The 22,022-nt window shown below is 40.7% G+C and overlaps 1 long non-coding RNA gene across 1 annotated transcript in view; it reads right to left on the bottom strand.

Annotated features, from left to right (window-relative positions):
* The window catches only part of LOC138269481 (uncharacterized), an 892,011-nt gene that overhangs the window by 301,160 nt on the left and 568,829 nt on the right, over positions 1–22,022 (bottom strand). The window contains exon 4 of the long non-coding RNA XR_011200241.1: positions 19,710–21,801. This is a non-coding gene — a long non-coding RNA (uncharacterized lncRNA). The remainder of the gene's footprint in view (positions 1–19,709; positions 21,802–22,022) is intronic.

Genomic DNA, 22,022 nt, shown 5'->3' with positions numbered 1-22,022 from the left:
GGTGCTAAACCCTCTTCTTCTATACTGCCAGCCCCACCCGACTAAAGTCATTTTTTTAAACTCTTGCCTACCCTTTGCACCGGCTTGCACCATTACATAAATATGGTGCCCAGCTGGTGCACAGAAATGATGCAAGCCGGTGCTAAACCTTTTGGTGCAAAACTAAGTTAGTGCAGTTTCGCAGCAAAAAGTATAAATAAGGGCCAATATTTTGTAAGTTTTCGCCACTTTTGCGTCATAAAATGACGTTAATGCGGTGCAAAAAAAGTTTAAATTAGGGCCTTGGTGCTTGATGGGTCTAGCACCAAAGTATAAATATGGAGTTAGTTTTGCACCGAATTAGAGTTTAAAAAAATGACACTATTTTGGTGCAAACAGAGTATAAATATGCCCCTCAGTTCTTTAGTTTTGCAGGCTTCCATTGAAAGAGGCTTCATTTGTCATACCTTTCATTTAGACTTTTCCTTTTAACTATTCCTTGCAATTGTACAATTTAGTGATAGCTGTTGTTGAAAAAAGGTGTTGTAATTTGAGTGGATAATATTGTGAAGAAAATCATTTCAAACATGTCTCTGTGGCAACTTAAAGGTATGCACACTAGAACCATCATGATTCTGAGTCGACTCTGAACAGGAAGTACGCAATGGATGGAAGTCGTTAAGGTGTGGTTAATAGAAAATCTGATGTAACGCACAGTACGTTAGTGGATGCTGTTGAAAAAAGTAATGTTTTAATGCAGCTACTATGTGGCATCGTTCATGTGTATGCTCTAGAAGACACTACAACTTGCAACAAGTAAGGGATACATGCCCAAGAGGAAATACTACTCTCCCTGAGCGTTTGCAACAATATGGCAAATAGCTTGTGCGTGCCACATGTGCCCGAAATTGATATAGAGTGATCTGCAACTGGCACAGGGGGAGTCAAAGCTCCAGCACATACAGAGCCGCGGAAGAGATAAAAGATCCTGCAAAGGAGCACATTTCAAAATGTATGCCAAAACTGCAGAGGTGCTGGTTGATAGATATGCTGCAATATGCATCAAGTACAGAATGATTATTCAGTTGAAGTAAGAGATAACAATCACATCACCAAGCTACGAAAGGCAGAAGGTGCACTCACCGTCAAGGGTGATTGAAGCACATGGCATCGCACACCCCTCCTGTGACCTCTGCTTGCATAAGTTGTTTTTGCCATCCTGCACGGTGAAAGCTGTCTGAAAAGGCATACGCTCTCAATGGCTGCAGGAGGGAGAGAAAAATGTAATGCATGTTCCCAAAGCGACCACCACCTTTCAATGCTTCTAAGAAGCAAAACATTCACGCAAGGTAGGCTACGTGGATTCAAACATTCAATGACTTCATTGATGCACTAGAGGAAGATGATGACAAGTAAGTTATAAAATATTTAAAAAAGACCTTGCAGATGATGGAGTGAAAGAGGTACTGAAGAAAATCTCACAAACTGATAGGAAAATCCTACCTAAAGGTAAAAGAATCACTAGAGGCCAAGTTCAATCCAAGGCCAAATATCGACGATCAAAGTTAACTCTTTAATTATAACAGGTTGGTGAAACAATAGATGAGTAAGTTAAAAGACTTGCTTCACTCATTATACACTACAAGTTCTGTGACTTCTCTGTCGAAGAAGCCATGCACTGAAGAATAATTGTCAGATGCCTTTCAGATCCGTTTTGAAGACGCTTCTAAAAGAAACACAATGTATAAAGAAAATGCTGATGACTGCAAGAGCAGAAGAATGGAAGAACAAGCTGGTCAACAAGCTGCTGATATGATAGCAAGAGGCACACCATGAGTCTGCATTGACTGTTAAAAGTAAGCCCAAACATAAACAAGACACACACAGGTCGATGTCTTCAAGGAAAACAAAACTACATTTTTGATCTGGAGCTTCACATCCCCATAAAGGTAAATGTCCCACCATGGGACAGGTTTGCAAAGGTTATTGGAGAGAGAACTTCTTCATAACTGTTTGCCAGGCCAAAGAAAATACGAATGTGTCACGACAACAAGAGAAAATGACTATGAAAACATTTTCGAAGCATTTGCGCCAATGCCCTAAAACCAAAAAGCAACATGAGCTATGTAGGAGGCTGGCCTGGCTTATAGTGGGTACCTTGGGTTACTTACATCTTGTGCCAGGTCCAGTTATCCCTTATTAGTAGATTAGAGGTGTTCCAGCAGCTTAGGCTGATAGCAGAGTAGCCTAGGCTGAACTACGAGACATGCAAAGCTCCTACTATACCACTTATATCACTTAGCACTATATCATAAGAAAACACAATATTCAGAGTTACCAAAAATAAAGGTTCTTTATTTTAGTGACAATATGCCAAAAGTATCTCAGATGATATATTCCCTTAGGAGGTAAGTAATATACACAAAATATACACACACAAACCAAAATCAGGTAAGTAACAGTTAGAAAAGTAGTGAAAACACTGTAGAACACAATAGAATGCAATAGGAGACAATAGGCCTAGAGGCAACACAAACCATATACTCCACAAGTGGAATGCGAACCACAAATGGACCCCAGGCCTAGTGTAGTGTGTAGAGGGTCACTAGGAGTGTAAGAAAACACTAAGGGTGCCCAAGATACCCCACCCCACGACCCTGAAAAGTAGGAGTAAAGTTACCCTACTACCCCAGCAAGACAGTAAAGTCGAGATACGGAATTCTGCAAGGACAACAACTGACTGCAAAACACTGAAGATGGATTCCTGGACCTGAGGACCTGTAAAGGAAGGGGACCAAGTCCAAGAGTCACACAAGTGTCCAGGGGGGCAGGAGCCCATTAAACCCTGGATGAAGGTGCAAAAGGGCTGCCTCCGGGTAGAAGAAGCCAAAGATTCTGCAACAACGGAAGGTGCCAGGAACTTCTCCTTTGGTCAAAGGATTTCCCACGGTGTGCTGGGGGATGCAGAGTTGTTTCCACGCAGAAAGACTGCAAACAATCCTTGCTAGCTGCAAGAGTTATGGTTGAGGATTTTGGGTGCATCTAGGGCCCAGGAAGGACCAGGAGGTCGCCCCTTGGAGGAAGAGACAGAGGGGGTGCTCAGCAATACAGAGAGCCCATGCAGAAGCGGGAAGCACCCGCAGAAGCAGCTGAACAGGCACTTAGAAGATCTGAGGACAATGGTCCACTCAGAGAAACAAAAGAGGGTCCGCGATGTCGGAGTCCAACTCAGTGAGTTGGGCAATGCAGGACGGAGTGTTCGGGACCTGGGCTAGGCTTTGCACAATGGAAGTCTTGCAAATGTGCACAGAAGCCTTAGCAGCTGCAGTTCACGCAGTACACAGGATTACTGTCTGGCGTGGGGATGCAAGGACTTACCTCCACCAAATTTGGACAGAAGGGCCACTGGACTGTCAAAGACACTTGGACCCAGCTCCTGTGTTCCAGGGACCACACTCGTCAGGATGAGAGGGGACCCAGAGGACGAGTGGTGCAGAAGTTTGGTGCCTGTGTTAGCAGGGGGACGATTCCGTCAACCCACGGAAGATTTCTTCTTGGCTTCCAGTGCAGATTGAAGGCAAACAGCTCTCAGAGCATGCACCACCAGGAAACAGTCGAGAAAGCCGGCAGGATGAGGCGCTACAATGTTTCTGGTAGTCTTCTTGCTACTTTGTTGCGGTTATGCAGGCGTCCTGGAGCAGTCACCTATCAGGAGAGGTCTCTGACGTCACCTGCTGGCACTGGCCACTCAGAGCTGTCCATTGTGCCCTCCCACCTCTGCATCCAAGATGGCAGAGGTCTGGGACACACTGGAGGAGCTCTGGGCACCTCCCCTGGGAGGTACTGGTCAGGGGAGTGGTCACTCCCATTTCCTTTGTCCAGTTTCGCACCAGAGCAGGGCTGGGGGGATCCCTGAACTGGTGTAGACTGTCTTATGCAAGGAGGGCACCATCTGTGCCCTTCAAAGCATTTCGAGAGGCCAGGAGAGGCTACTCCTCCCAGGCCCTTCACACCTATTTCCAAAGGGAGAGGGTGTAACACCCTCTCTCAGAGGGAATCCTTTGTTCTGCCTTCCTGGGACTGGGCTGCCCAGGCCCCAGGGGGCAGAAACCTGTCTGAAGGTTGGCAGCAGCGGTAGCTGCAGAGAAAGCCCCGGAAAGCTAGTTTGGCAGTACCCAGGCTCTATGCTGACGATGCATGGAATTGTCCTCCCAATACCAGAATGGTATTGGGATGACAATTCCATGGTCCTAGACATGTCACATGGCCATGTTCGGAGTTACCATGGTGAAGCTACATATAGGTATTGTCCTATATGTAGTGCAAGCGTGTAATGGTGTCCCTGCACTCACAAAGTCCGGGGAAATTGCCCTGAACAATGTGGGGGCACCTTGGCTAGTGCCAGGGTGCCCTCATACTAAGTAACTTTGCACCTAACCTTCACTAAGTGAGAGTTAGACATATAGGTGACTTATAAGTTATTTAAGTGCAGTGTAAAATGGCTGTGAAATAACGTGGACGTTATTTCACTCAGGCTGCAGTGGCAGTACTGTGTAAGAATTGTCTGAGCTCCCTATGGGTGGCAAAAGAAATGCTGCAGCCCATTGGGATCTCCTGGAACCACAATATCCTGGGTACCTAGGTACCATATACTAGGGAATTATAAGGGTGTTCCAGTGTGCCAATCCGAATTGGTAAAATTAGTCACTAGCCTTTAGTAAAAGCATGGAGGGGTTTAGACTTCAAGAATAGGACTATAAAGACGTTTACAAGACGGGGAAGGATCAAAACCCAACAGATTATTTTTCACACTGGCCACTTCATTGTCACAGTTTGACATCCAAGACAGCTGAAGCATATCTCAACTTCATTGTAAACTCCAACACACCAGCAGCTCTGTCTGTGTAACAAATCAGTGCTGCAACCAATGCAGACAAAGACATGAAGATAATCAAAGTACTGATTACCACAAAATCATGGAGGAAAGAGCCCTGGCCCCTTGCAGATGATGTTTGTCTCAAAAAGGGCAAAAATATACACCATGAGTTAGCAATCACCCAAGAGGGAGTGATAATATGAAGCTCGAGAAATGTCTTACCTGAAAGCCTCAGACATTGGGTCATTGAGTTGGCCAATGAAGAACGCTGTGGTGTTGTGGCCACTTAAAAAGCATAAAAAGATCAAGTATCATTCTCTCAGCTAGATGAGAGAGTTAAGAAAGCACTGAAGGCATGCAACATTTGCAATTGTCCATTCCCCAAAGTGACGCAACACCCAGTAACAATGTTTGACCTTCCTGACCATGCCTGGGAGTTGTAGTTAACTTTTTTGGGCCTCTAGGAAATGTACACCATCTCATACTAATCAAAGATAAATATTCATCTTTCCTTTTAGTGGAAGAACTATCCTCAACAACCCATGACAAAGTCATATAATGACCTGATGACATCTTTGCAACATGTGACATCCTTGAAATTCTCAAATCTGATAATAGCCCACCCTTTAACAACAAAGAGTTCAAAGACTTCCCCGTCAAACTCAATGTCAAATACCAAAACAGTACACCTCTCTGGACTGAAGCCAATGGTGTAGTAGAACAACTCATAGACAACCTCAAGAGGGTCATTCAATGAGCATCCATGGAGGGAATCGACTTGAACCAAGCAACGTGTCAGTTCCTGTGGGCCTATCGACCAATTGCTCACTCCACAACTGGTGAGAGTCTAGTCACCTTCCTATTTTGGAGAGACATTCAAACAAAACTGCCTCAATGGACCCCTGATAGATCAGTTAATACTGACAAGTTTTTAGACACCAACACAGCTCGGAAAATAAAAATAAAAACATAGACAGATTAGCATCACCATGTCCAAGGTTCTGACAATGGAGACTGGGTATTGGCTAAGCAGAAACACTGATGGATAACAGACACTCCTTTTGCTGCTGATCCTTTACAGGTTGTGGCATGCAAAGGATGAATACTGAAAGCATATTATCCTGGAAACTTCATCACTTACGACACATCATATTTCAAACACCTACCAAGACACTCATCGAGACCTGAAAATTGATGGGAAATGACCAAGCCAGCTGGTCTGGCTCAAGAGCATGTGTCTATGGTACCGTTGCCTGATCAGACTGAACCTCAATCATCTCAAGCCAGCAGAGCTGGCAGACAAGTAAAAGCGCCTCACAGATTAATCAAGGAATTTTGATTTTGGTGATGTCTGTCATTTTTTATTTAACAAAGGAGTGGATGTAGCATCTTGAAGGTATGCACATTAGAACACTTGTGGTTCTGGGCTGACTCTGAACAGGAAGTACACACTAGATGGGAGTGGTTACCAGAAGGTATGATGTAATGCACAGAACATTAGTTGATGCTGATCAATAAAGTAACATTTGAAAGCAGCTCAGACATAGCATCATTCATATGTGTGCTCCAGGGCTGGGGAAGACGCTACAGCCTCTACCATCTGATAAACTAAAATCACATGTTCATTTAATTTTTTTAATTTAAAGTGTGGACATTGAAAAAAAAAAAATGACAAATACTTCCTTGCAGTAATGCTCTCAAATAAAATGCTTATAACGCCCACATTTGATGCAAAAGTTTTTTTTTTTTTTTAGGAAATTGGCCCTCATGCTTGTGAGTTTCCATTGCATCCAACTATTCCACATTATGCATTATATTGGGGTATATTAACAAGAAAGTGGTGCATCATAGATGATGCCCCACTTTTCTTGTGCCCCTTTACCAGCACCTAGCGACACCATAGTTGCACCATATTTACAATACTATGCACCATAGTATTCGTTAACACAATAACGTCAAAATTGTTGATGTTGTTGTGGTGCTTTGCTATACTAACATCAAAAATGTTGACGCTAGTGCAGCAAAGCACAAGGAAGCCCATTGAATATAATGGGTGAGTCATTTTAACAGCTGCTCTGAGCAGGGGCTACAAATGATGGATAAAATGGTGAAGTGAAATCTTGTAAATTTCACTTCACCATTTTTCTGGGCCTTCCTGCACCGTAACGCCCCCCTTGCATACACTATGCCTGGCACAGGCATAATGTGGGGCAAGGGTTTACACACTATGCCAGTGCTAAGGTGGCGCAAGGGGCTTGTAAATATGCCCCATTGTTTATTCAATGGTTTTTCCTAATTGAATGAAGATGTGATAATTTAAAACATATTTAATGTGACTAGCAAAAGGAAAAGCCATATTATAGTGTTCTTTGAATCAGATTACGGTTTGAAAGCATTTACAGATGTAATAGCAGCGCTGTAGGAAACAAGTAATCACTTCTAATTTTCGTTAAAAAATGAAAATCTAAATGTGGATTGAAAAATCAAATCAGATGTTGAATTTAAATTATTTTAGAGCTACTTTGTGTATCGTAGATTTGGCCAAAAATGAAGCGGGAGTTCACAACACCCTGCCCTTTGTTATTCAGGTAATAGAAAACAATGGACATGCTTTTGTATTTCTGTAAAACATTTTATACTGTTCTTGTTTTCTACGTAGATACCTAGGGGCATATTTATACTCTGTTTGCGCCGGAATTGCGTCGTTTTTTTTTACGCAATTCCGACGCAAAACTAACTCCATATTTATACGTTGGCGTTAGACGCGCCTAGCGCCAAAGTCCATGGAGTTTGCGTCATTTTTTAGCGTGGACACCTACTTTGCGTTAATGAAATGCAAGGTAGGCGTTCCCGTCTAAAAAATTGACTCCGAGGCATGTGCGCCGTATTTACACTCCCGGGCAAAATTCACGCCCGGGAGTGGGCGGGTCAAAAAAAATGACGTCCAGCCGCTTTTGCGCCGTTTTTTAGCGCCTGGTCAGGGCAGGCGTTAAGGGACCTGTGGGCTCGGAAGGTGCCCTCCCATGCCCCCAGGGACACCCCCTGCCACCCTTGCCCACCCCAGGAGGACGCCCAAGGCTGGAGGGACCCATCCCAGGGACATTAAGGTAAGTTCAGGTAAGTATTTTTTATTTTTATTTTTTGTGGCATAGGGGGGCCTGATTTGTGCCCCCCTACATACCACTATGCCCAATGGCCATGCCCAGGGGACAGAAGTCCCCTGGGCATGGCCATTGGGCAAGGGGGCATGACTCCTGTCTTTGCTAAGACAGGAGTCATTTCAATGGGGGTTGGGAGTCGAAAAAAATGGCGCAAATCGGGTTGAGGCGAAAAATTTGCCTCAGCCTGACTTGCCCCATTTTTTTGGCGCCCAAGCTCCATATTCCCCTACGCCGGCGCTGCCTGGTGTACGTCATTTTTTTTCACGCACACCAGGCAGCGCCGGCGGCTAACGCCGGCTAACGTCATTGAATAAATACGGCGCCCGCATGGCGCTTCAGAATGGCGTTAGCCGGCGCTAATTTTTTTGACGCAAAACTGTGCAGGTGTGTGCACTGAAGAATGGTATAGTACATACTTTTGACAAAGGGCAAGGAATTGTGATACCTATTTCAGAACGTGTGTGTGGAGTATGTCTTCTCTTTGTGAACAAAAGGTCGTAAAATCCAGAAAGTTTATGTTGATAAAGTAAATCAAAGGAACATGCAAGGACATTAGTGAATACCATTTTGTGTACAACAGACCAAGGCACTGACATAACACACATTTCCTCATCTTAAAAGCCATAAATGAGTTTAGTAAAATGTCATTATGTTAGCAACTTAAATACATACATGAAAACACAACATGTAACATCTGCAGTGAAATAAGATATACTTGCGCCCTACCATCAAAACAAATGAGAATACAATGGCACTATGCAGCCATCCACAAAATTCCATAGCATTGAAAGACAATCCAGTCAAGCAATGGAAAACCATGAAAAACTGATGAAAGCCAGCGGCTGAATGGGGCGCAGCCAAATACCACTCTCTCTCTCTGTATGTCTTGTACATTTTTGAAGAAATTATGACATGAGGTTTCTCAACCAACTGTTTGAAGCTAGGCTAAAAAACAATAGATACCCTAGATCCATCTGGATAAATGAGATATTTGACAACAAAAACTACGTGTTTACTTTCCATAACATTTTAGTAAAAATCTGAGATCTCATTAAACGCAACGATGGCTTGGATCAGATTCTCAATTTAAAGTACAATAAGAAATGGGAAACAGTGTAATATTGAGCTGGCTTAGAGGATTGGTTACTAGAATATTAAAGCAGCTCACAAGTATTTGCGGAGAGGCTTGGATTAATATTCCTGTGGCACTCACTCTCCGCACCCTTCATTCTATTATGTTGTAGCTCATCTGTACAATTGCATTGCAAGGATCATCTATTTTAGGTCATCCACAAAAATCTAAACCAAATTGCTATGCAAAGTCCTTTCAGAAAGGAAACAAAATTTATCCTAGGTATGATTCATCCTTTGGCTTTTTCACAAATATAATCTGGATTTAGCATTGAATCTGAACAGTATTCTATTTTGCTGTTTTCCAAAGTTTCTTATTATAAAAGATAGATGGTGTGAATTTTGACAAGAAAGCAGAAAACAAGAAATATTATATATGACAAAAACAGAAATTACTTAGTTACTTATTAAATTTATTCATGAAACATCCAAATCCATGGGGTTTCTTCAAATTCTGGTGTTCGACAACAAGACCTCCCCATTGGACTCTACCTTGTGGCTGTTGGAGGTAGGACCAACACACATGGACCACAAAAGAAATCTAGGGATCATCCTTTGTGACAAGCTCAACAAGGCGACTCAAGTCAAAGCAGTGTGCTCATTCTGATTCCACATCCTAGGCATGCTGCAAAAAATCTTCAAATGGTGGGTCAGAATACCAGGTGGACCATCACACATGCACTCATCAACAGTAGACTGGACTATGGTAACACTCCCTATGCCGGAATCTCCAAATAAACTCCTACACAGACTCCAGACCATCCAGAAAACCACTGCAAAACTCATAAACAGAACCCACATCACACCACACCTCAAGAAGCTTCACTGGCTCCCCATTGACAAGTGTAGCCAATTCAAACTTCTTAGACACACCTACAAAGCCCTACATAACACAGGGAAAGAATACCTGAACAGCGCCATGCACTTTCACCAACCAACCAGACACCTATGCTCTGCCTCACACTCACTTGCACACATACCCCACATCCACTGGAGGGTGCTCGTTCTCCTACATCACACCCAAGACGTAGAATGATGACTCTCACCACATCAGAGCCTCCTCCTAATTTCTTGAGGTCTGCAAGAAACTGAAGAGCTGGTTCTTCTTATTAGCACCTTGGTGTGCACAAACATACACACGTGCCCAAACACCTGGATACCATCTCAGGTGATTAATGTGCTATATACATCAATATAACATAACATAAAATAGCGTAACATAAAATAACATAACATGTCATTATCATCTAGACTTTTTGCCGACATAGTTGAGACTCTAACCTCTGCCTACAGTTGGCATTTTTTAGTTTAGATTTACCTTAATATTATTATTCTTAGTGTAGATTTACCTTAATATTACAATTATTTATTTGTGTAATGTGGAGCAGAAATACACCCATGGCACAGAAAGGTAAATATCACTTGTGAACTGTGAAAAAAGGAAAACATGACTTCAGGCCTGTCATTGTTTAAACCTTCAGCCATACATGTCAAACTAACTATTTTGACATGGGAAAAAACGGTCACCCCTATCAAAATTGTGTAGCCCACAAGGTTGAGTGTGCGGTATATAGAAGTGGGACATGTAGTAAGGTAATGTTAATTTAATGTAATGTAACAATTCAATCTCCCTTCTGTGACACACCCACAAAATTTATTTTCACGATAGATGGATCAGCTTGTGAGCTGACTAAACAAGAGTCCAGATTAAAATATTATTTCTGACTGTCCTATGAGAAAACTAGAATCTAGATTAAAATATTAATTGTGCTATCTCAGGATAGGGTCCAGCTAAAAATGTATTTACCTGCTATTTTTTTATATTTATTAAAAACCCAATCTAATTGTAGAGTTAGATTTCTAACATGTATTTAGGAAAAGGAACATTTAGAAAGTTACTTTTCCATGCCTGAAGATCCTTTAGGCTCAATTACATCAGCCTTGCAGCAGCTGCCTCTCAGTGCTTGACCTTAATGAGGTGTAGAAACTTCTCCCAGAGTGAAGCAATGGCCTAGACCTGGTGACAGGAAAACCTGGGTATGGGGCATGTAATCCCTATCAGTTCAGAAAGAAGAGCTGTGGTTCCAGGAATATTATTAACTTGAAAGTGACAGGGGTGAAGCCTGTCCATTCTCATTCTAGTAAATGGGAAACCTAAGATAGGGGAAGCCTTGTTCTTTAGGTCTAGAGTGCCCCATCATACACAAACCCAGGGAGAGAAGGAGCTGGTACAAGAATCTGTTCGGGGGTGACGTAGGAGGAGGGGACTTATCATTTCTCTAAAACACCTCTGTCTGACACACAAGTTCCCTCCAAGGGCAGTAGACCATCAGGGATTTCACTTTGACTGGTATACTCTGGGAAAGCTTGCAATAAGGCAAACGGGATGTGTTGTAAAAGTTGGTAGGGTTGCCCCAGTGGAAGATTTCCACATTGGTTGGGGAGTGTCCGAGAGGCACAACCACACACTGACTGGTGAAACCTACAAAGCTGACACTTCACCCCCAGCTCCTCAGAGCACTTTCTGGACCTGAGGAAGAATGGAAGAAGTATTACACCTGCTGTTTGAGACCTGTGATGAGACGTGAAAAGACCTCCTCCCTACCCATGACAAATTAGCAGACTTCAAGGGCCAGTTGATGGACCTGTGTGACTGCGGGGACACAAAACCAGCAATAGGCCTTTTTCCAGAAGTGCCATTTGATTGGTTCCAACTGAACCTTTTACTTCTGCAGTGTTGCCCCTGAGGTCCTGGGAGCACTCACTGTCCAGGTGGACTTCTCCAACAGTCCCTCGAAAAGTAGGACTAAGAAACATATAGACCGCCTAGACCTCCAAAGGACGGACCAGGACCAACCACCCAAGTCTCTCCAACTGCGGCACTACCTCTCTGGGCAAGAAAATCAAGTTGGTGCCACCCAAAGCTTTTTGCCATTTGAAAACATGTGCAAGCTTATCCAAGTTTTGTCCATCCTTCCAGGACATAACCTAAACCTTGCCACAATGCATGATCTTGATATCTAAAAAAGAGACCAAAGTTCTCTTTTTTGAGGAAATAACACAGCTTGGTGCTCCAAGCCAGCTTGCTACACCGCACTGCATCAAGTGCAGGCATACATTGTATTCACAGAAATATGACACATCCCTACTGCTGGTGCACAAACTGCTGCCTAGTGCCAATGCAGGCATCCTTGCACCATGGTGCAAGGATGCCTGCATTGCAGGGCTGAATGTTTGTGTGCAGGAAGGGACACATTCCTACATGAAAGCAGTCATTAATTACGTTTAACTCATTCTAAATGTACTGCACAACAGGAAAAAACAGGGAGAAATAATGTTAATACTCCCTGTTGTGCCACTTTAACACCTCTCCTGAGGTGGGGTAGGAATCTGATGCATTCCCAACCTTGTAAATCTAGGAATGCATCAGATTCTCTCAGGTTCCATGGGTGTTGTGTGGCTACAGCAACACCCATGAAATGCCCATTTCACACAGAGTATGTGTTAAAGGGGGCCATCATAACCAGGCCATGAAAAGTCATGCAAGGCGGGTTTGCGTGGCCTTATAAATATTGGCCAGCACACCGAGCCACTGGAGCAGCGACACATATGATGGTCTGGTGGTGCAGTGTGCCACTAGGGCCTCATGAATGGGGCGCTAAGTTCAAAAGAAGAAATCTTGATCGGGCAAAGACGAAAAAGGTATACAATTGATAAGAGAACTTTCCTGTGCATGAAATGTGAAGCTTTCCTCCTCTGAAATTTTTTGCAAATCCAGAAGTTTCTGTGGGACCTTGTCCAATGGCTAGCAAGCTCTGAGATGACTTTTTTGGATACAGTCTGCAATTTTGCTACTCTGAATAATTTTGACTCCCATTTCACCGAGTCCTGATGCAAAATCTTTGACCAGGATAACTTGGTTGGCATATCCGACCCAGTTTCATAGTGGTCAGCCTAAAATTGCACCTAGGCCACAGTCACCTTGATCAGTGAATACTAACAGTCTATTTACTTTTTCTTAGTGCTTTTTCTCTTATCACTTTTAACATTAATATATGTTCTCCTTATTGAATCGTTGTCATTTTTGTTTGATTTTGGATATTATCTTTTTATAAATTTGAGTGGGCTTTTTATTGTGTTGTGTCTTTGAGATTCGTGCTGTTTTGGTTCTTATACATGCTTCTTTCAGTTAAGGCTATCTTTTTGTTCTTTGCCATAGTTCCACAAGGTTGAGTGCAGGCATAAGTTTTTGAAAATTATTGAAAAATGTTGCTTAGACCTAACAGTTTAAAGATTGTATTGCTTATGGTGGATTTCATCCTTAATAATAAATTGATTTTCTTACAGTATCAAATAGAATCAAATAGAGTACAAATTTGAAACACTGGTAGATTAAGATATAATGGTAAGGTGTCCATTTCACTTGCCTCATGAACACTGGTATTCATCCAATGTTGAGTTTCTTTTTATTGAATCAATTAAGCTAGACAACACCAGTACTTCAGTGGTATCCTTGAAGCCAGGCCTGATATTTACCAAATACATTATCTCTAAGATTAAACTAAATAGCCGCATATTTTGCAAGTAGTGAGGTACCCTGTACCAGATTTTACTTTCACCTCTGAATTTCAACTACTGAGTACAATCTCATTTGTCTTTCAATACATGTATAGGAGAATGGATATTCAAAAGGGCATTTCAAAATATGGGTTTAAGGACATTTAATACAATTAATATATCTTTCAATCTGTGCTTGTATAAAACAATCATGATCCCTAATTACAAATAAGAGATAAATGAAGATTCTTCTAAGAGAATATGATTTAATTTCCTTCTCAATTTCTGAAAGCTCTTCATTCGTGATAGTTGTTTCATCGTCCTCAATAGATCCCCTATATTTCCAACCTTTCTGTTTGTAGTTGCTATGTCTACAGGAAATACTTTGGAATTGGAAAATACCCAGTTATAAAGAGCTGCTAATAATTTCATGATTAGAATGTAAAGGCCTTTGTAGTACATCATCCAATATGGCCACAAATACTTTTAACTACTGATTTATTTTGTGTAGGCCTACCAAACTTGTGACCTAGCAGTCAACATTATTTACGTTAGAGCTCACACTATCAACATCGTTTTCATGGAAAATTATATTGCATTTATGTTACAGGTCTTTCATTATAATACTAATGCTAATAACATATTTTAGGAGAGGACACTTTTGTTTGAGCTTTTCTGCCTAATCTGCAGCTTTTACTAATTACTTATTTATTGAAATTTCCAGCACTTGCAAAAAATGTTTTACCTTGTTGCTCTTTCTCATTTCAGAGTGAAAATGTACTACTAGGTGCAGACTTACATGTTTCCTTCCCTTTAAAGTTGGGGTTGGAGCCTTATGGGATAGGATTTATGAGTGTAAAGTTACTGCTGGTAATTTTTCACTCAAATGCAGAGGTCTCCACCACTCAAGCACTAATCTCCTTTTGGTAAAATATATAGCAAACTAATTAAGTTTAATAATTATTTTAAAAACAATTACAAATATATATTACTTTAAAATAAACATGTAAATTATTGTTAAATAATTGTTATGTCAAAATGAAACAAATAAAATGCTACAGCACATCAACTCATCAACTCATCAACATAACTGTTTAATAAATGAGTAAATAGAACATATATTAATTTATTTTAACAGTTATATAATCAGTGAACATTTCTGTATTTTTTAAGTAAGGTAAAATGTCCATCACTGTGCAAGGAGTTATGGCCAGGTCCTGTACCTGAATTCACATGGTTACCCAACCCTCTTTTTTTTATTTTGTTGTGAAGTGGACCCACATAAGTTCTCCAGTGGGCCTAATAAGCCATGTGGATCCACAGAACCTCCCCAAATACAAGTTTTTTTAACAAATTGGCCTCTGGGTGTTCTTAAGGAACCACCCATCACAAGGCCTGGGGGTTAAGGGTACCCCAACCTGGTGTTAGTTAGGCATCTTTACCATTTCAAGATGGCTACAATAGTCACTGGAGTGGTCACGTTACCAGGCACTTCCTCATGTAAACATGCCGGAAAGACCGGCAATGTTTGATTCCGACTGATATGGGTTGAGCGGATGCAGATGGAGACAGAAACTAGTGTTTCCATATGTAGAAGATAAGAATACGTTACAGTGGCGTTAAGTGATTTTAATATTTTATTATTTTAATATGGTGTATTTGTTTACTTGCATTGTGGGTTGAAGTCCCCTTGTTTGTTGCTATGGAGTCTGTTTTTGCAACCTGTTGTAAATAGCAGAATGTAGTCATTTTGGTTGGGAGCCTGACACAGTGTATTTTGTGGTACACGCTTTCTATATTTTTGAGGTAATTTTTGAACTTTCTTTGTCATGTAGGTGGTGGCCTATACTAGTATCCAAACTTGCATTTGTTGTGTTTTCTTGGGTTCAACAGGCAGCACACATGGTATGATTTGGCTGATTGCATGTACTGTTTTATAATTACTTTTCTTTATGTGTAGGTATTATTTCACAACACTGAGTCCTGATGATAGTCTGAAGGACCTCTCACTGCCCCCACGGACCGGAACGTCAACATCATCTTCTCATTTGACAAACTGAATTGAAAGACCATGATATTGCTTGAACTGATTGTGCAGGGCTGTGTCAAGAGGAGTGTTTTAACCTTTTCCTGGATCTTATGTTGGGATACAAAAATGATATAGGGGCATTATATACAGTGTTGTTGTCCATGGGATGGACATTTGTTGTATTTGTTGTACATTTTGTGAACGTCCTGAATCCTACTGATTAATATTTTGGATTTGAACAGTACGGATTTATCTTATTCATTAATTGAAGACTGGATGTCACGTATACAAGTTATATCAAAACAATTCCTCTAGGAGCATTTGTAAGTGAGACATGTTTTGTACCCAGTTCCTAGGGGAATACTAGGTTGCCCCTAAGTGTGTTGACCTTTTATATTGTAGAATCCTATAGTCAGCAGTATGGTTCCACAGGGATTTGGTTGCAGGGCCTGGGCAGTGGATTGTTAGGCACCACCAGGGGGTTGGGAGCTACACCTGTCTGCAAGCTGGACCCTGCGACCCTGTCGAGCCAAGCATAAGCCAGGCCCTCCAACCAACCCTATGCCGTGCATGGGCAAAGGTCATGTGCAGCAGGGGTTTTGGTGCCAGGAGAATGTTGGGCATAATGCCTGGCCACTCACCCCCATACCATGCACTGCAAGAGATATCTTACTTTACATTTAACAATACATAGAAATTCGCAAAAAAGCACAACTGTTAAAGTCATGCTTTATTTTTAATTATAATTATATCTTACTTTTATTTTATTTTTAACTTAGAAATTCACAGAAAAACACCAAAACATTATAGTTAGGTGAAATGTCAACTATAGTAAGTAATTATAACTCATGCCCTAAAGTAGATGTGACTCACACCCTTGCCATGCACTACTAATTACTTCCTATATTGCATCACTCATGACATGTTCTATGACATCACTGCAGAATCTGAAACTAAATCATTGATGACAACACTGTGCGTAGCAGAGAACTGAGTTATAATTACTTTAGGGTAGTAATTATAGTTACTTTAGATAACTATAAGTGGCCATTTTATTAGCTTGGCATGAAAAGCACTAGCTAATCCTATGCTTAAGAATCTTGCTGCAAAAAATGATAAAAGGTTTTATCTCTTCCTAGCTCAGCATAGATGTCACTATGTAAATCCTATGTTTAGAAAAGTCTGCTAGAAAAACAGACATTTGAGGTGAGCAGATTCAGAGAGTTGGTGGTGTTGTAGGGTGCCGCATATAATTGCACTGAAATCCATCTAAACTTGGAAACTACCCAGAGTTCCTTGCTACTTTTTTGCATACATTATATGGCCCTCTAAGCTTGAAAAGTATATTGTCTTGACTTATTCTAGGTTCTCCGTTATGTAGGGACAAAGGTATACCTCTCTAATGAGCTCTGACAGAGCAACACATGTGTCAAGGGTTGCTTTCATTCATTCCAAGATAGCTTGTATAGTATATTACCAATCAAAGCTGTAATACTGTGTCTTTAGTAGTAAAGGGTTCTTGTCATTTTTCAGCTTGTCATGGATGACTCTAGCTAATCCTCTGCCTAAAATCTATGCTGTAAAAATGTAACAGGTTTTGTGACTTTCTAGCTAGGCATGGATGGCACTGTGTCATTCCTATGCTTAAAAACTCTGCTAGAAAAACAGACAATTGAGGTGAGCAGATTCAGAGTGAGACCCGAATCCTAATATGGCTGCTGCCACATCCTTATTGATTTGCTGGCAGCCAATCAAACCTCAGCATTAGTTCTGTTAGTTGTGCAGATCCTCTGCAGCATGATAGAAAGTATTTGATCATTAATTGTTAAAAAACTACTGAAAAAAAGTAAGTTAAGCGGTTTAGGCTGTAGCTGTGCCTGAATTTCCTATGGTAAAATGATTGGGGAGTATGTGTTTTGGGACATCCCCTTTTTCTCAGCCCTTGTTTGACGGTCACCCCAAAGCTTTCCATAAGCAAACTGGTCAGAAAGTAACACTATTTTGGAAAACTTTGTAGAGATTTGTCAATAGGACCAAAATTACTACCAATTCAAAAAAGGTATTTCCTATGGAAACACGAATATCACATGAAAAAGATATAGGTATTCAATGTCAAAATAAAATGTTTCATTTAACATTATTTCCCATGGGGTGGTGTTTGAAGTCCTTGCCTCCACTGTTTTCTATAGTAGTGTGCTGGAGTAGCAGTGAGTGGGAATGTGTGGTACTGGATTTATTTCAAAGCTGGGCAGTGGTGCATTTACAACTATTGTGGATCCTTTTTAGCTATAATAACTTTAGAAATATGGGCCCATATTTATACTCTGTGCCGGATTTGCGTCCTGTCTTTTGGGGCAAATTCGGCGCAAACTGAACTCCTTATTTATACTTTGGCGCTAAACCCTGCCACCCTCGCTCACCCCTGGAGGACACCCATGGATGGGGGGACCCATTAATGGTGAGTGCAGGTAAGTATAATTTTATTTTTTCATTAAGTGGCATAGGGGGGCCTAACTTGGGCCTCCCAGCATGCCACTGTGCCCAATGGCCATGCCCAGAGGACGGAAGTCCCCTGGGCATGGCCATTGGGCAGGTGGGCATGACTCCTATCTTTGCTAAGACAAGAGTCATTTACATGGGGGTTGTGCATCAAAAAATGGCACTAGTCAGGTTAGAGCCAATATTTTTGACTCTAACCTGACTTGCATCATGCTTTGGCGCACAACCCCCAGTCTTCCCTTCGCCTCCGCTGCCTGGTTACCATCATTTATTTTGACGCTAACCAGGCCGCAGCGCCGGCTAACGTCATTCCATAAATAAGGCGACCGGCTGGTGCGTTGGAATGGTGTTAGCCGGCAGTAAACTTTTTGACGCAAATCTGCGCTAGCACTGATTTGTGTCAAAAAGTATTATTATGGGCCGTAATTTGTTAATAGCAATCAGCTTACTCTTCTGTGGATAGGACTTTATATTTGCATGTTTCTCCTTACGCCCCTCATTACCCCAGCCCATTGAACTCTCATTTAGTAGTAAGTATTCCTCACAATCCAGCTACTCCCATAGGTTCCTCATACATTTAATACTAAATGGTACACCTAAGTATGTAGACATCTCCACTAACATGGCGGTGACCTCAGCATTGAAAAGATCAGGAGGCTGAGGTCTCTGCACATAGGGTTGTCAATAGCATTTTGTATTTTGTGAGTAGTGCTATTGTTGTAATACTAAATGATGTACAAAATACGGATTGTGAATAGACCCTTTATTCTTTGAATTCACACAGCTATGTGAAAAAAAAACGGAAATGCTGCGTAAAACATGTACTTCCAGCAGCGGTCTGTCAGTTGCATCTCCACCACAGAGTTTTAATGAAAATTTGTAGTGCTAACATTCTATTTTTAAGGAAAAGTAAGGCACTCCTCAAGAATTTGACGAAGTTTTAATACTTTATTTCCATTTAGTAGATTAGTAAATGTATTTTGTTGTTTCTTAAATTAGTTAATACATCTTTAGACAGTTTACAGAAATAAAAAGGTTTTGGTTAGATCAAACAATCTACAATACATTAGCATGTACCATGAAGGAATAAACCCTATTCTAAAGAACAAGATCAGAATTTCATGTTAGGAGAACTCAGAAAAGTCCAATGTCTTAAAGAAAAGAGCAAGATTTAAAGAGCATGAAGCTCAAGTCAAAAATAAAGTAATAAAATGTCTCATAAAGAGAGGTTCAAAACGTTCAATAGAATCTCAAAACAGTATAGGGCAAATAAGCATTTGTAAATGTAAATCAGCAAGAGCTGCACCATTCAGTATGAGTCTGATAGAGTCTCTTCCTCCTCCTCACTTTACTGGGAACAAGCACTTTTATAGACAACATAATCCATTGTTTCAATACATGTTGCTGTGTTCTTTAGGCTTCAGCCAAGGAGAATTCAGTATTTTTCAGGCAATAAGTATTTCCCTCTGGTACTCACATGTCTTCAGCCATCTATGCAGGTCTTATCTCCATATTTACAACTTTTGTTAATAAATCTAACTTCATATGAAACACTCCTAGTTCGAGTCTTCTGTTCAGATGTTTTCACTATATTCCTAACCATCTAATAAGGCAAAATGTGTCTTCTGTGAAACCATCACACCAGCTGCAAAGAAAGGAAGTTGTTGTACAGAAAGGTCATTCACTTGAAGCATAAAGTGTTCAAAGAAATGGTCATGATGTGAGCAATACATTTTTTATTACATGCGTTTTCAGCTTTTTTCAATAAAACAACATTTATGGAAGGTTTTCTGTGTGAACTGTAACATTTACCATGTTTTGGATGAAACAAAATGTGCCTAAAGAAACATTTTCTACATAATATCAATAAAGATGTAATTTTTGTGGATACAGCACTTCTTTCTAAGTTAACTGAAACAGTTTGCTGAGTTGCAAGCAATCTTTCTTCTAAAACACAAGGTTAAACTGAGGTCAGCCTTCCAAGCATTTTGTGCATGTTTTCTTCACATTTTATTCAAACCATCTGTTAGCTAATTATTTAAAGCAGAGCAGAATGTAAAGCCTACATTAGTGAGTATGTCTGTGAACTGTGTTTTTGCACATTTAAATGTCATGTCATTTCAGTATAAACTCCATGTTAATTCTGCAAGTGGTTTATTTGTTATAAATTAATAAAAGTATCTTCACAGTCCCCCCTCTGATGGTTATCTTAACCATTACACTATCTTCATTTCTCATGTGAGTTCCGTTCAAAGGGCACTGTCATTATCTGCTGAGTTAAGACTACATCCGTTAAGTAGCCTTTTTCCCTGTAACCTCTCATTTGCTTTTTCTCATTCAGGTATGTATATATGTGTTTCTGTTGGGTTTGTATTTCTAAAGTCTTTCTCTGGTGTTAAATAAATGCTATTAATACCACTATAATCCGGATTACTATTTTTAGGAAAACTGAACATATGTTTACACCTATTCCGAAGGCAACACATTTTCTTCCAAAATAGATAGGCATATTCAAGCATTAAAGTTCTAAATTTCATGTTCAGAATTTCAAAAGTAAAAGTAGCTTAGTTAAGATAGGTAACTTTCAGCAAAGCAACCCTCTTATAGACAATATTTAATGCTACTCCATGCTCTTCTTAATTGTTATCCTTACTGTTCTACAGGAGCCTTAGACCTGGGTATTCTTCTGTAAAATAATATAATAACATAAAATAATTGAAGGAAGTTAGGCAGGTTAAGCCTTTTATTCATTTTAAATAATGATTCTCAATGAAAGCAATTTTTTTTCAATGACTGATCATTTTGCACAGTTTGTTCTTCTTTTCAAAATTAATATTCTGAAAATGCTCACTGCTGTGAAATCATTGGGGTTCAAACAGTTCAGAATTCACAGTACTTAGTCCATGTATTATGACCACTCAGGTGCTGAATATCTCCACCAAGGTACTCCTGCTGTGCCACTTTCTTCACTCAACTCTGTCTCTTTAGGAATGGTTAATGGAATCTGATCAGCTGTCAGACTCCTTCTCAATCTTCCTGCATTACAGTGGTGTGGCCATTCAACTTTACGGGTAAATCTTCTTGATTTAGTGCTTGTTCCTTTACCCAGATCTTCCAACTGTACTGATGGTGTCTCAATAAAATTACTAAGTTGAACATCAGTCTCTGCTTCTCCTTTGTTAGAGACTACAAAGAAACTCTGTGAAATAACAGGTACTTGTCCTGATATTGCAGCTTGCAAATTATCACCCTTTGCTTCTCCTTGCTGTTGTTGTGCTTCCTGTGCCACTACTTTCAGATGGTGGTGCAGTCACCAATGCTCTTTGATCAGGTTTAAAGAGCACAACTTCTTCTTCTGGATTTCGTACCTTTCTGGTGTGCGAATCATGCACACAATTTGGAACTCCAGCACACTTAACAGCAGTATTCATTGCCCGAATAATTTGAAAGGGGCCTTTCCATCTCAGTTCCAAGCAAGCCTTCTGAACGTGATTCTTTATCACAACCCAATCACATGGATTGAGGTTGTGGCACTGTTCTTGATGCAGATCTTTAGTGGCAGCTGCAACCTGGTAAGAAACAGAATGGACTACATCAGTACATCCTTTGCAGTAATCAAGGATAATCTCATCTGTGATGTTCAAGAGTGCATTTGAAGGTACAACAGTCAATCTCATGGCCCTGTCCATGTGAAATTCATGCAGCAATAAACCAGTTCTTCTGTCAGGAATATTTTGAATGCCCATCAGCACCAAAGCTAAAACATCTGGCCATTTCAGTGATGTTGAAA

This window comes from Pleurodeles waltl, chromosome 2_1, assembly GCF_031143425.1.
Source record: "Pleurodeles waltl isolate 20211129_DDA chromosome 2_1, aPleWal1.hap1.20221129, whole genome shotgun sequence".
NCBI classification, from domain to species: domain Eukaryota; kingdom Metazoa; phylum Chordata; class Amphibia; order Caudata; family Salamandridae; genus Pleurodeles; species Pleurodeles waltl.
This window is presented reverse-complemented; position numbering and strand designations above follow the sequence as displayed.